This window comes from Poecile atricapillus, chromosome Z (genome assembly GCF_030490865.1).
Source record: "Poecile atricapillus isolate bPoeAtr1 chromosome Z, bPoeAtr1.hap1, whole genome shotgun sequence".
NCBI classification, from domain to species: domain Eukaryota; kingdom Metazoa; phylum Chordata; class Aves; order Passeriformes; family Paridae; genus Poecile; species Poecile atricapillus.
Genome location: NC_081289.1, coordinates 30,071,025 through 30,085,088, shown reverse-complemented (window position 1 = coordinate 30,085,088; position 14,064 = coordinate 30,071,025). Strand labels below are relative to the sequence as shown.

General features: G+C 35.5%; 1 protein-coding gene across 3 annotated transcripts in view; it reads right to left on the bottom strand.

The window, feature by feature from the left end:
• The window catches only part of LOC131573653 (ankyrin repeat and sterile alpha motif domain-containing protein 1B-like), a 409,781-nt gene that overhangs the window by 315,984 nt on the left and 79,733 nt on the right, over nt 1-14,064 (bottom strand). The window lies entirely within an intron of this gene.

Sequence of the window (14,064 nt, the reverse complement as noted above, 5' to 3'; positions counted from 1 at the left end):
CAAAATGTATTAACTTTAGGCAAAGGTGATTAATCCACATACATGAGGAAAACTACGTGATTGTGTAGTTGCTGCCCCTGAGTGGGCAAGTGCTAGTGACACCTATCCTGATGAGCACCCCAAAACTAATCACTGCCTCCAGAGGAGGATCTGATGTTGTACAGGAAATGCATCTTGGAAACAAATGGCAAGTAGAATGCATGCTGAATAAGGTCAAAATTTTAAGTAAAAATGAGATTATAAAATGAGTACATCTGGACATGTATTGAAAGTAGAGCAATACATTTGAAATTTTTAATTCATCCTTGCATGTAGCATAAATAATGAATATTAAGATGATTCTGAATCTTTGCATTACTCTCATAGAAGGATGCAACCATTGATAAAACAAAAGTTCTAGGATTTAAAAACCTAGTAAGTGATCTGTTCTCTCAAGAACAGATCAGTGTTACAGGACACAAGGGAATGGCCTGAAGCTGTGTCAAGGGAAGTTTAGGTTGGGTATTAAAAACAGGTTCTTCACCCAGAGGGTGTTTGGGCACTGAACAGGCTCCCCAGGGCAGTGGTCACAGCACCAGCCTGACAGAGCTCAGGGAGAGTCTGGACAATGCTCTCAGGCACAGGGTGGGACTCTCGCCATGACCCTTGTGGCTCCTTTCCAACTCTGTGTTTTTTGATTCTCTGATTTAATATATTTAATCTATGGATTAAGCTACTTCTCTATAATGTATCAAAACACAGGCACTTGCATAACTTACTCCACTCTAATATATGTGTTTGGGACAGGATTGGATTGCCAAATTAATTTCCCTTTCTTAACATTAGCTAAAATAGAGTGAACCTGTGTTTTAACTACTTGTCCAACTCTCAGCATGTATCTAATACTAATAAATCAGACTATTTGCACACTTAATTTCAAATATTTAATATCAAAGCACTTCAAGTGCTTTGCTTTACCATGAGAAAGAACTTAACATATGAAGCATAAAGCCCTAAAACAGAATTTACCCAGGAAGTCATATAGACAGCAAGGACACTCTGCTACAGAAATGTGTTTCTAGGAATGCCTTTCCATCCCACAGTCATAGTAGGTTTGACCTATGTTGGTATGTAGGAAGGGTATACACAAATATGGGCTGTGCAAAAAGGGAAGGAATTTGGTAACTTTTTTTTGAGTCTTGAAATTTAACCACAGGAACAGTTCCAATTAAGTTAATGGAATTTCTCATGTTAATGACAGACTTATGCGTCTCCCTGAATCAATATGCACATGACTCACTCCAAAATGTGACTCACTGAAAAACTCGTGTACCAGATGAAAAAGAAAAAACTGATAATGAAGGGCATAGAAGCCCACAGAAAAGCAAAGTCAAGTGTTAATAATTTTAAAAATATTAAATGGAATTAAAGGCTACAGACTATTTGCCCTTGCATAAAGGAAAAAATCATTATTAAAAGTAATGACCACCATTTTTGGCTTTAAATGTCTCAGAGAAAATATTTCTTGGAGAATAGCTAAAGAGAGATCTCTGTATTTAACAGCCTTATACCATCTCAATGATATCATGTAACATTTGAAAATCTCCACTATATAATTGCCATGAAAATCAGCAGTAAACCATGCATTTTTCCATTTTTAAAATTGTGAAAGAGAGGGTGGGTAAGTGGGTGGCAGTATGATGAAACTTATAGAAAATACATTATTTGTCATGATATAGAGCAGAAGGAAGAGAAATTAAATTAGGGGAAAAAATCAGGTGGTAAGAGAGTAGGCAGAAGTCACCACTTTATTACTCCTCCAGTGCACAGTTTTTTATTTAGCACACATATTTCTCAGTAGATATATGTTAATGAAAATGCAGTTATTATTCCATTAAGTTGCTGTTGGCTTAATAAAGGACGTAAAGGAAAATCATACCTGAATAGACAAAGCCAATCTAAAGAAGAACTATATGCAGTACTGAGTTCGTCATCTGAAGATGAATGCTGGTTGAGAGCTAATCAAAAGAGCTTTGAAAAACATTTTTGCTAGATGATTTACAGATCCAGAAGTAACAAATTACTAGTGGTTTGCCATATTGGCAGCCAAGTGCTAAAGAGAATGTAAACACAACACAGTAGAACAGCTGACAGCTGAAATGTCTTAGCAGGCTATAGAAGTGGAAGGCCTAACTGGAAAAGATCAGTCAAAGAGTAATCTACCTTTTGTTCTCAGAAGTGCAAGCAATGACTCAGACTCCTCTAGAGGTGCTGAAAAGGATCACTCACACACCCATCCCATCAGAGATGCAGAATACTATCAACTGGAGAACAGCTCTCAATGCAGCCTGATTTACATGGCACGTGGAAGCAGCATTCAAAATCATCTTCACTAGAAAGGCAAAGTCTTTGCTATGGCTGGTAGGAAAATCTGGCAGTGTGAAGTTCACATACTGCAAGTTGCTGCTTTTTCCTGACTTATATAATTAAATCAGTGATGTCACTGCAGTCATCTCAGTAACCCCTACTGCTGGAAGATGTAGGACAAGGGGTGCTTTTCCCATGCGAGCTCATTGGTACTGTTCTTTTTGCCTGTGTTAGATTCAACACCGCACATTCAGATCCACCGCAATACAAGCACACCTTTATGTTCTTTTCCAGACACATTCCTAGGTATCTGAAGACTTAATATTTAAATTCTTTCTCTAGCGAGTCATAATATAATGTCATTAGGCTCCTACAAAATATAGCTAAACAAGTCAGTCAGTCATCTGCTTTTATCTATAACTCCTGTGAAGCACTACACTTCTTAGGAAGTATCAATGACTAAATAAGTGATCACGATCTGTTAAAATTATTTCAATTTCTTACAGGAAACACCACTGACAGAGACAAAGGCAAGGCAATAAATATTCCAATATCCATAAGTAAGAAACTATTAATAATTGAAAGAAAGACCAGCATAGCAATAAAAAGTAATTATATTTTAATATGATTTTTGTCTGTTTGATAGGCAGTATTGAGAGTGCTTCTTCGCAGATTGTGAACAGCCCATATTTCAGAGATATTAGGCAGAGCACCAATATGAACAAAAATAATAGTGGTAGTATTATTGCAAATTGCTTAATCACAAATAATTACTGAAGCAAATAACCTCTTCTGATATTTTCCCTCATGAAAACTGAAGCTCGTGGTAAGTTTAGGAAGGATAGATGCCACGAGAAGAGAAATGAAAATAGATACTCAAAATTGTGTAAGTCATTCATCCCTCACATTTCTCTGGAAAAATAAAGAAACTGGTGTAAGGACCAACACGTGCATGATGTGACACAACGCATCAAATAAATCTGGTTTCTGATTCTAGTCTCAGTTTAAGAATTTATACCACTGAAATCAGACAAGGATTCCAGTATATATTACAGTCACAGAAAAGCTAAGGGGGTGCATTTCTAGCACACTCTTGATGTCCCTGGGCAAACTTTTCTAATGTATAGTAAATAATTGGGATCTTGCCCTTAACTGAATTCCTTGAGATACTATATTTCATAGAGGTATAGGATCTGGTCCAGTATATTTTTCTATTAATTTTGTACTTGCCAAGCTTATTAATGGAGGCTGGAAAAATCTGTCAACAGAATACAATGAAACTCTATGCTATGAGTGGTCAACTATTTCAAGACTTAAGGAGAAAAATACTGAATTTATTTTATATGCCTTGTTGCAAATTAGGATAGAATAAAAATAAAATTAAACAAGTAGTCCAAACAAACTGCCCAATGCTCTAATTTCAGCTACTGAACAATTTTCAGACAAAGCATTATTTTGTATTAGCTTATCATGGGTGTTCATTTTGCCCTGTGAAATATGGCACACTATTTGCCATTAGCATTATTTGTATACCTTTTTAAGAAGCAAAGAAAGGAAAGTGAGACTGCTGCTTCTAAGAAAGTACCTACTTAGCTTCAAAAAGAAACATTGAATAAAATATAGTGAAACCATACATTTAATCTCCAACTGGGCCTTGTAGAAGTTCAGATAGCTCTGATGGATTAGCAGGCTCCATCTCCTGCTTATACCATTGGGATAAAATGATGCTGTTCTACTGACTAGAGAAAACAACTGAGACATACCCATATGGTTCTTATTTTTCTCATGCATTTCCTGTCAGATGGTGATCATCAGGCTACACTGCAAGTTCCAAGCTTAATGACATTGTTCTTACATTAATGGAATAGACATTAAATCAGTGTTGATTTTAGGTATATACAAAAACAGTTAATATTTTTTCCCTCTACTGTTTGTAACTTGATGTGTAGGTATACCACTCATTTATTCTTAGGTCACTATGTATTATAAAGAAAAATCAAACCTGCACTGGTCCCTTATCACTGCTGACAACAGTGATAAGAGTTCTAAAATATTACAGAAATTCCCATATTTTAAAATGCAGAAACATCAAAAGCTAAAACATTCTAAAACAATGTGGTTTTTGTTTAGATTCCAAGACAGATTCTCCTTCTTTCCTTATTAACTCAGTTATCTTTTCCCTCAGGTAAATATCTACATACAACTGTAAAAAACAAATCTTCTATATATCTAAGCTCATTCTTATATTCTACCAAAAGCAATTTTTCCAGACAGCAAAAAATTTATTTTCAGAAATTAAAATCTGGTTGTACCTAAATGTTGGCAAAGTCTTCAATATTCTTTCTAGACCACGTAATTTGTTCCATACTCTATCGCTCAAATGTGATAAGCCAATATACCTTTGGAGTATCAGCACTCCTACTGGTGATGCTCTAAATCACATAGGCAGGAAAAGCATTTTGAGAGAAGCACGGAAGATGAAAAGAACTTTTTGTTCTCTTTGAAGGAGAATCTGGAAATATGATTCTGACTGAGAACAGTTTGAGGAGAGGGGAAACCCAAGGGAAATGGAGGGTAGGAGTCCATGACTGAATTATTTTTGACAGACTTCTAAGGAAGGTAAGGGCTTGAGGGAAGCACCTTTGGTGACCAATAACTTAGTCTTCCTGATGATTTGGTTTTATAATAATATCACAAAGAGACAGTTGATGTTAACATTAAAAAAGTCTGGGTGGAAATCTCCTGGTAATATCTTCTCCTTCTGTCCTCTAGAAGTGACTGAAACTCTCTTGGAAGGTCCCAAATGAATCTGGAGTCTGCAGCTTAAAAATGGGCATCGTGTTGTACGCTACTGAATACTCCAGGATGACAGACCCTGAGAGTATCAAAAAAAATGGAAGAGACGGGTTCTGCTATCAGCACTGGCAACAGCGGCACAATGGCACAGGCAGCTCAGGGATGTTAAAAAGAAATCCTGAAACATGGATGAGAAAAAGGGTTCTCTAAAGCATTGAGTAACATATAAAAAAAGATACTTAATGAAAGTAAATATATTTCATATTGGGAAGATGATTTCAAGATCAGTTCTGATAAAGTCCTCAGATCTTGGCTAATCCTACCGAGATTAGTAGATACCTTTGGTGCTCATATAAGTATAATAAAACAGAGATGACTCTTCAAATTACATATGTGCTCAGTATTGAATTAAAATTGTCCTTGTAAAAATAAAATCTACTGTAGTCAATTTAATAAAACCTAGCTGTCAAACAGAATTTTTGAGTAGACAAATTTTAACTCATCATTGCCAGAGCACCCCAAATTTACACACAGCTTTATAACCATAAAGACAAACAAGCTCTTTGATCTGAAAAGCTTGTATTATAATTACTTTATATGGAAAAAATTCTAAACCCATATCCAAGATCCTTATATAAAAGATTCAGCTGAGATGAAAGGGTCCACAGAAGGGCAAGTCAAAGTGCTTGGCAGTATGGAAAGACTTACATACACAATAAACTTGAAAATGCTAAGATTACTTAGTCAGGAAAAACACAGCTTTAAGAAAGAACAAGCCTGAAGCATTGCAAATTATGGAGGGTGTCCACAAAGCATTCCTTCTTTTCTACTCTGTCAGATTTTAACATATAAGAAGCACATACTCAGCCAATAAAAGACAATTCCTGTGTCTAGAGCACACGTTCTGCAAAACAGCAATACAGGGTCACGGTGGTAAACAATGTGACAGACTGGAGAAAAAGGATTAGATAACTTTAGGCTTCACCACTGCAAGCTAAACACATAACAGCATGCAGAGAGATACATTTGTCTGTAAGCTATTTTCCTGCTAGTACCTGATAGCCAAGGAATTTGCTGCACACACATAATTGCACAGTCTGCTTAAATATTCCAGAAAATCATTTGAGTGGAAAAAAGAGTAGGTACTTTTTAATGCAGATTAGAACTGGTGGTTTGGCCAACCTTTCCCTAGTTATATTTAACTCCATGCATTTTAAATCACACTAAGTGTTGTCATGTTTTGAGATTTTATATTCTTTAAGATGAACTGGCTTTCTCACATGCACGTCTGTGCAGCTTGCTGGAGGATTGTCTAGCAATCCTTCTACCCCAAATCACAGCAGCAGGGAGCTGCAGGCTAATTTAGTCAGCTGTGAAGCATGATGCCAGGCAAATAATTCTGCACAGAGTTCCACGTAGCTGCTATTAGGACCCCTATAACATACATTTTTACAACACTGTGCTGAAGCACAGCCTAACTTACAGATAGAGAATATAATGTTTTTTAATAGCTACAGAACACAGGTTAGGAAAGGATACATTTAGAATGACTGGACTCCCCTTCACTAGGTAGCCTAAAAGAGGGAGCAAAATTTGCATTGAGTTGGTTTCCCTCTGCTTCTTTGTAATCACCAGCTCATATTTAAATAGAATTTAGAAATAATTTTGTAAAGGAGTTCATGGAAAGTATATCATTCCATGTTGACCAAGTGTTTAGTATTGGATGTCCCATTATAAGTATCTAATGAAAACAAGTAGCAGCAACAACAGTTCTCAGTCGGAAATACTACTGTGTGCACTAGAAACTGGGAGTAGCAGATGGTTTTTAGTTGGGTGGTAGCTTTTAAAAATACATTTTTAAAGTTATATAATCTTATCTTCAGAGAGTGGGTAGACCTTTCCAACAAGGGAATCTAAAAAATTATGTTTACATATCCTGGGAGAGATACTTTTACTTCACATAGAGAAAAGAGTCAGTGTATGCTTGCAAAATAGGATTTATAAATGAACTGGGTGAAAGAGCAACTTAATACAAAATTCTTGAAACATCAAAATTTGGCAATACCTAAATTATATAATTTATACTTATATATATATTTTACATATACTTATATATATAAATCTATATTTATACTCTTACAAAAAGGGAATTCAGTAAAGCAACAATCTTCCAAACACTGTCTCTCAATACAATTCTCTTCCTTTTTTTAATACACCGTAAATACCTGCAAAATACATTGAAGCTTTATTATCAAATTCAGCAAATGTTACTATATTAAATAATTTAAAATTTATCTGTTTCTGTCTTTGAAGCCCCCATACAATCAGGCCTGATTAATATTCCCTAATGAATAAGAAACCAAAATTGTTCTGGAATGTGTTTTTAATGTATCCTCATTAGTAATCCATTGTATATACTTCTGGCTTGCTCATCATCATTGTTCTGTGAAATTTTGTGTCACTCTCTCAATAATGCATGCATGCAAGTGTGCAGTGTTTTTAAAGGCTCAAGAAAGCAATTATTTTACTTGAGCATATTTGGTCACTCTTAGCTATTATATTTCAATCCAGCCATTATTTATTTAAATGTTATATTAAATGTAAAAACCAAAAGAGTATTTTTGAATAATGCTACTAAATAGTTTACTTAAATATTCCTCAACAAGTTCTAGGGATTATTAATTTTTGAAATAAAAAAGAAATTGTGCACTTTTTATAAAAAAATAACTTCTCTTTTTCTTTGAGAAAAAAATTAATCAGAATAACTGACTTCTGAAAAACCATGCATAAATTTTATCCACCCTAATATATTCTCTTAGTCAACTTCTTTCAAAACCACATAATTCTATGCTTTTGAATCTCTCCTTAGTTATAAACCAGATACGATTATAGTTTTATTGCTGTTATATAGAGTCATCTTCTTAATACTCTGACACAAGAGTAAAAATTGTATCTCTGAATATGCACCATCACTGTTTTCAGCAATGTTATTATATTTTTAAGTATATTTTTTCCACTCTCTCAACATGCACAAATATCAACTTCCCAATCTGGATGACAGAATTAAGCAGAAACTGACATTTATATGCCTGTGATGAAATCCAAATCTTTTCCCTGAGACTACACAGAACCTTTCCTCATGTTTAAATTTAAATTACTGCTGCCAGCATTTATAATCTATTATATAACCACATTAAATTTAAACAGATATGCTGCTGCCACTTCTGTGAAATCCCACAGTAGTGCAGTTACTACACGGTTTTACTATCTTCAGCTTAAAAACAAATAAATTAGGGGCACCTTAAGTTTCTCAGTATTTATGCCATATAATTGAGCAAAACCCTTTAACATATACTCTGCTGGAAAACTCTCTGGAACTATTTCTTTAATCTACACTTATGTCACAAATCCAAAGACAGTAAGATATTGCATTTGCACTTGAAAATCAGTAACACTTTTTTTTTTATTATGCTTCTGAACACAACAGCATAAATGTAAAAGCAAACATTGCAAGCAACCACCTAACACACAAGATTAAAGAGACTGTTCTGAAGAATATACATCAATTTGGAGCCTTAGTTCTATTGAAGTGGCACATTTTAAAATTAGTTTTAGCTCAAAAAATCTCAGCAGTTCTCAAAAAATATGGAACAGTGATGGTTCCTACATGAAAAGAAAATCACACTTTTCAAAACAAAGACTGAAATAAACTTTTGAATACAAAGTAAGATGAAGCCCTTTTAAGAGTCAATTTTAGGAAAATATTTTTCAAATAAAATATGAAGTTTACAAAAGAAAAAAGTCTGAGATTTACTGTATCCAATGTGTATATCTAGCAAATGTATACACACACACACATGCAAGTGAAGAAATTCTTAATTCCTACTGTTTTTTTTTTTTTTTTGCAGTCACAGCCTGGCCAAAGCAAGTAAAAAGTAAAATATTCTTTGATATCCATAGGAATTTCTTACATGTACAAAAAACCCATATTTTTATTTTCTGATATTATTTTTTAAGAAAAGCAACATACAAATACTTTGCAGTAAAGACAGTGCATTTCTGGGTTTAATAATACAATTAGAATTACTTGTCCTCACATGAACACGTATACAGGAACCTCGCACCTGACAGGAAACAGGTAATGCTCTTAGACAACCCTGGACAGGTGAATCTAAAGCAATCTTCTTGCTAGAGCTCAGGATTCTCACAGTACACACTTTGACTGTCTTCCATTAATTTTCCAGACTCACTTAATTTTTCTGGATCCCTGCTTTGTATGTTATAAATTTATGTACATTATACTACTTAAATTTTCTTGCTTGCTGTTCAATTCACACAGATTGTTTAACACTCACTTGGTATGCAACCTCTTTGCCATGATACACTTCTAAATTTAGTCCTGACATTTTAGTTTGTAGCTTAAATGTATGTCATGATGTTCCATAAATTTTTCTCCTAGAGGAATTAAAGGTGTTCATTTTTAAGCAGTTTGGACTATCAGCTGTGTTAAAATGCACAATTTTAACGCAGAAATGAAAAAAGTTGGAAAACTCTTATATAAGATGGTTGCTTTTGTTCTTGAAATTACTGAACCAGACTGCCATCTATTGGAAAATAAATATTTTTTTTAATTATACTTTAAAAAAAGAAAAAAAAACCAAAATAATGTGAAACTGCTATAATTTACTGTCAAAATCTGATTTTTCTAGCAATCGTACTTAAATCAGCTTGAAAAGGAAACACCTTAGTTAATTGAACTGTGATAAAATCAAGGACTTTCCTATATCTTTTTCCACCTCATGTTTTCTGAAATAAGTTTTGAAGCACAGCTGCTTTTCTGACTCACTGAACAATCCAATTCAAGGGTTTTTGAAAGATTTTTATTTAGGGAACATAGGAAAACTGTAATACGTCAGCACTGAGTGATACACAGGTATAAAGCTTCCTCAGCTTGCCTGTGCAGCATCAGTCAGGGCTTTCCACAGTTCAGGGCTTTGCATACACAGGTCAACTAAAGAGTACATTCACATCCCAATGACCAAAATGGGAAAAACAAAGACAGCAACTGGAGGCAAAAAAATCTGTGAACCGACTGTCGGCCCCACCCAGCATACAAGTCATTGAGAAATAATAGGAATTCCAACTAAAATGATGCATAGGTCTATGAATGTCTTTTGGAAGTCTCTCTGAAGTAAAATTGCAAAACTGTGTTCAATCTGGCCTTTAATTCTGTGGTGACAATGAACGATTTTGTGGAGACAATGTGGGGCTCACTGCATGGTATGTTGTAATGTACTTCTTCTAATGACCAGTAAAGGCATTAATATTTTGCATGACAGCACACCAAACACAGCCAGAGTGGCAAAAGAAAACCTTTAAATTATGACATTTCCAGTGCAGCTTTGACTTTGTTTGGTTTATCCTTTATAATGTACTCTTTAAATTGAAAAATCACATTAACTTACTCTCATCTGACTTTCTGCTATTCAGCATTCAGTCTTTTCTCCCTCTTCATTAATCATTCCCTCCCATTCAGGAAGCTAAAAATCTGCTCTTCTGTCACAGTTCCCCTTTCAACTTTTGGAAGGGAAGCATCCTGTGGGGACATTTTCGCTCATCTCCAGATCTGTTCCTATTCATGTCTACACTATGGGTCTACTGTTACTGTCCTTACTTCTAATTACTGCTAAATTGTACTCTCCCTCTCCCAGATGCGATGCCTTCCAGTCCGCAAGATCCTGACCATCAATTTTCCTAGTCAGTTTCTCCATGTCCCAAGGAAATTTAAGAGTCAAAGCTGACTAACAATTTGGAACTCAGATGATTAAACAAAACAGTTTCTTTTTTCTTTTTTCTTTTTTTTTCTTTTTGTTCTTTTTCACGCAATCTCAGACCTGTGCAAATTATGCTTCCTATTTAACTTGAAAAAACACTGTAAGTGCATAAATCTCTGGGGATTTAATGCCTTGTCACAAATCACACACCTAGCCAATAGAAACTTATAAAGTAATAAAAACATGTATGGTTTTCAATGCAAAATTTGATGAAAAGAGGTAGTTCTTTACTACAAACATTCCAGAACAACTTGTTACGTTGTTGGATGACTGCTTGTCTAATAACACATGAAATGGAGGAATGGATTCAATTCTGTCCTTGATGTAAAAGACTTCCAACCCAATTCTTTCAAAGTATAGAATTCCACAAGTGCTGTATCACTGAGCAACAAACAATGCAAGATACCTAAAACCAGACAAAGAGAATGTGTCTGTGAAGAAGGCATACAAAGTCCTGCTCTCCAGATGGCACTGGTATTTTTCCAGTGGCTGTACAATGCAGAAACAATAATAGAAAGGATCACAGCCCGATGATCAGTACTTTATCTGGGAGATGATAAAACCAATGTTGAAACTTACCCTTATGCCATGGACAGAATTGAACATTACTTTTCCTGGTACAGACTTTACTGTCAAGCTATTGCTTCCACATGTTGGAATCCACAGCTAAGGCATCCACACTACCCTTACACTAAACAAAAACTGTGAGCCCCACTGTTTCAAACAATAAAGGTAAGCAGTTAAAACTCAGGACAGAATTCCAGGCTATGGATTCTGGATAGACAGACACTCCTTTCTGCAGTCTGAAATCAATCATAACCTCATTTAGCCAGAGCAGTTTTGGCCCTCTTGAAAAGAGTCAATTGTTTAAAAAATGCTTTAAAATACCCTCTGCTCACTGATGCCTTCTTTTTCCCAGGCCTATGCTGTCCTTGTGAGGTGGCTCCTGATGCTCTTTGCTCCAGCTTCTTAAGTTTATGATCCACAAATTACTACTCAAATCAGAAACTCCCCAGTCTTGGCCTCCTATTTCTCACTCCTATTTCTATTTCTCTCTCTCCTATTTCTTTTTGCATGATGCAAAAATTGCAGATGTCCAAGCAGCCAGTGCCTTTGCAGAATTTCCCTAAGGGTCACAAAGTGGCACGACTTGGGATTCAGAAATTTTCAGATTGCTGAACTACAAGTAGAAAAGCCTTCAACAGTCATTGTCTCTGGGATCGACATTTGGTCTGGAAATGGCACCACCTAACACATTATCAACAGGAAGCTAACTTCTACACCTCTTCAGAGCTGATGCTAGCACAGCCAGCAATGGAAGTTAGGAAAAACCTGCTGATTTGAACCTGAAGTAGAATCACACCAGATGTGGTTCCAGCCCTCTGTTGGAGCTGGTAACAGAGAAAGGCAATGCTCAGTCCAACAGGCAGGAAGTCTTTGCTCCAGACAGACTCCATAGGGTGTCCTGTGCTGCCCATACTTCCAAAGGGTGTTGGCATGTGGAGTAGAAACAAATGTGAGCTGAACAAATGCAGATAACAGAAGAGAACCCACTTAACCTATTGAGATTCTTACAGAAGTTTCCCATAGAACAGAAAACTTAAGTCAGAAAAAGCTGCAAGAATCTCTCTTCTTTAATACATATCCAAGGAATCTATTTCTGACTCTTCACATCTATATACATCCTCACTTCTCTCTCTCTGTATCTTCATGTTCTTATACATAAATATTCATTTAAGTTTCTTCAATCATCACTGTACTGTCACACATCTTCCTTGACTATGTTTGCTGGTCTTGCCCCCAGAGCAGTATGGCAGCATTCACCTGTGCAATCATTTTCAGAGCTAAACATATCTCTTCACTTTAGTGCTTCTTCCCAATTACTCTTTCATGGCCCCTTACAGAGCATGTGGGTTTTCATATCACCGATGTACTACACAGGGAGTTTAAACAGAAAGGCAAGGCAGCACCTGCCCAAAATTAAAAGTCATTGTGTCAAAAATGGAAGCAGCTTTCATTTTTTTATGCAAGGCATCCAGGTAGAAACTGAACAGATCGAATAACCTTAAAATATATTAAAAAATTAAACGGATGCTTTAGAACAGGAAAATCTCACACCACAGCAGAGTCCTCTCCATGCAGATTTGTATAGCTGGGTTTACTGCAGAGGAAAACAAGTTCTGACCTCCATCCTAATTTCATGTTAGGAGTGCACACCCATCATCCTGAATACAGTTTTCTCTGAAAGAAAAGCTGGATGCCACAGTAGGAAAGTACCACGAAATGCTTCAAACAATCCCCAATTCTGAAGATTTGTTTCCACATCTAGTTCAATAAAAATATATGAAATATCAAAGACATATATTGCCTAATTTATCTTGATATTTCCCTGTCACAGAAATTACAGATTTAGTGTCTGAATACTTTCTATTCACATTGTATTTCATTTAGGCCTGAGCAGACGGATTTATATGGAATACATTTTCTGCAAAACAGCAGCTGAGAAGATTTAAATAGCAGTTAGCACCTAAATTGAGAGAGACACTAGACAAGTGTCTAAAAATGCTTAAATGGGATCAGTATCTTGCTCATATTGAGTTCAGTATGAGTTATGCATCTAAACATTCAAACATGTTGAAGGGCTTTACAAAAGTATCTACTGCATTTCAAGGCAGCTATGCATCTTTGTAAATCTCATTTTGTCTATATATGTCATAATAAATCCTCCCAAACATGAAGTTTTAACTTGCCATGTCACTTGCATAAGTGAGCATAATTTTCCTAAACTTATGAAAAATGTTAAATGAAATTTAAACTTAGCGGTTTTCCTTTGTTCTCTGCTTTATTCCCTGGGCAATCACATTTATTTCATGTCATGGTTTAAGTTCCAGCCTAAACCAGCTGAAACCAGGAAAACGGCTGAGGAAGAGAATTCAATTAAAAAGAAAAAAAAAAACAAATACCAAAAACCTTGTTACAATAAAGATGAAATGAATCCTAGAGTACTTTATTCATTATATTAGTAGCAATGAAGTCATCTTCAACTGTATTTGGAAATCACTGAAGTATCAAAACCACAATTTTCTGT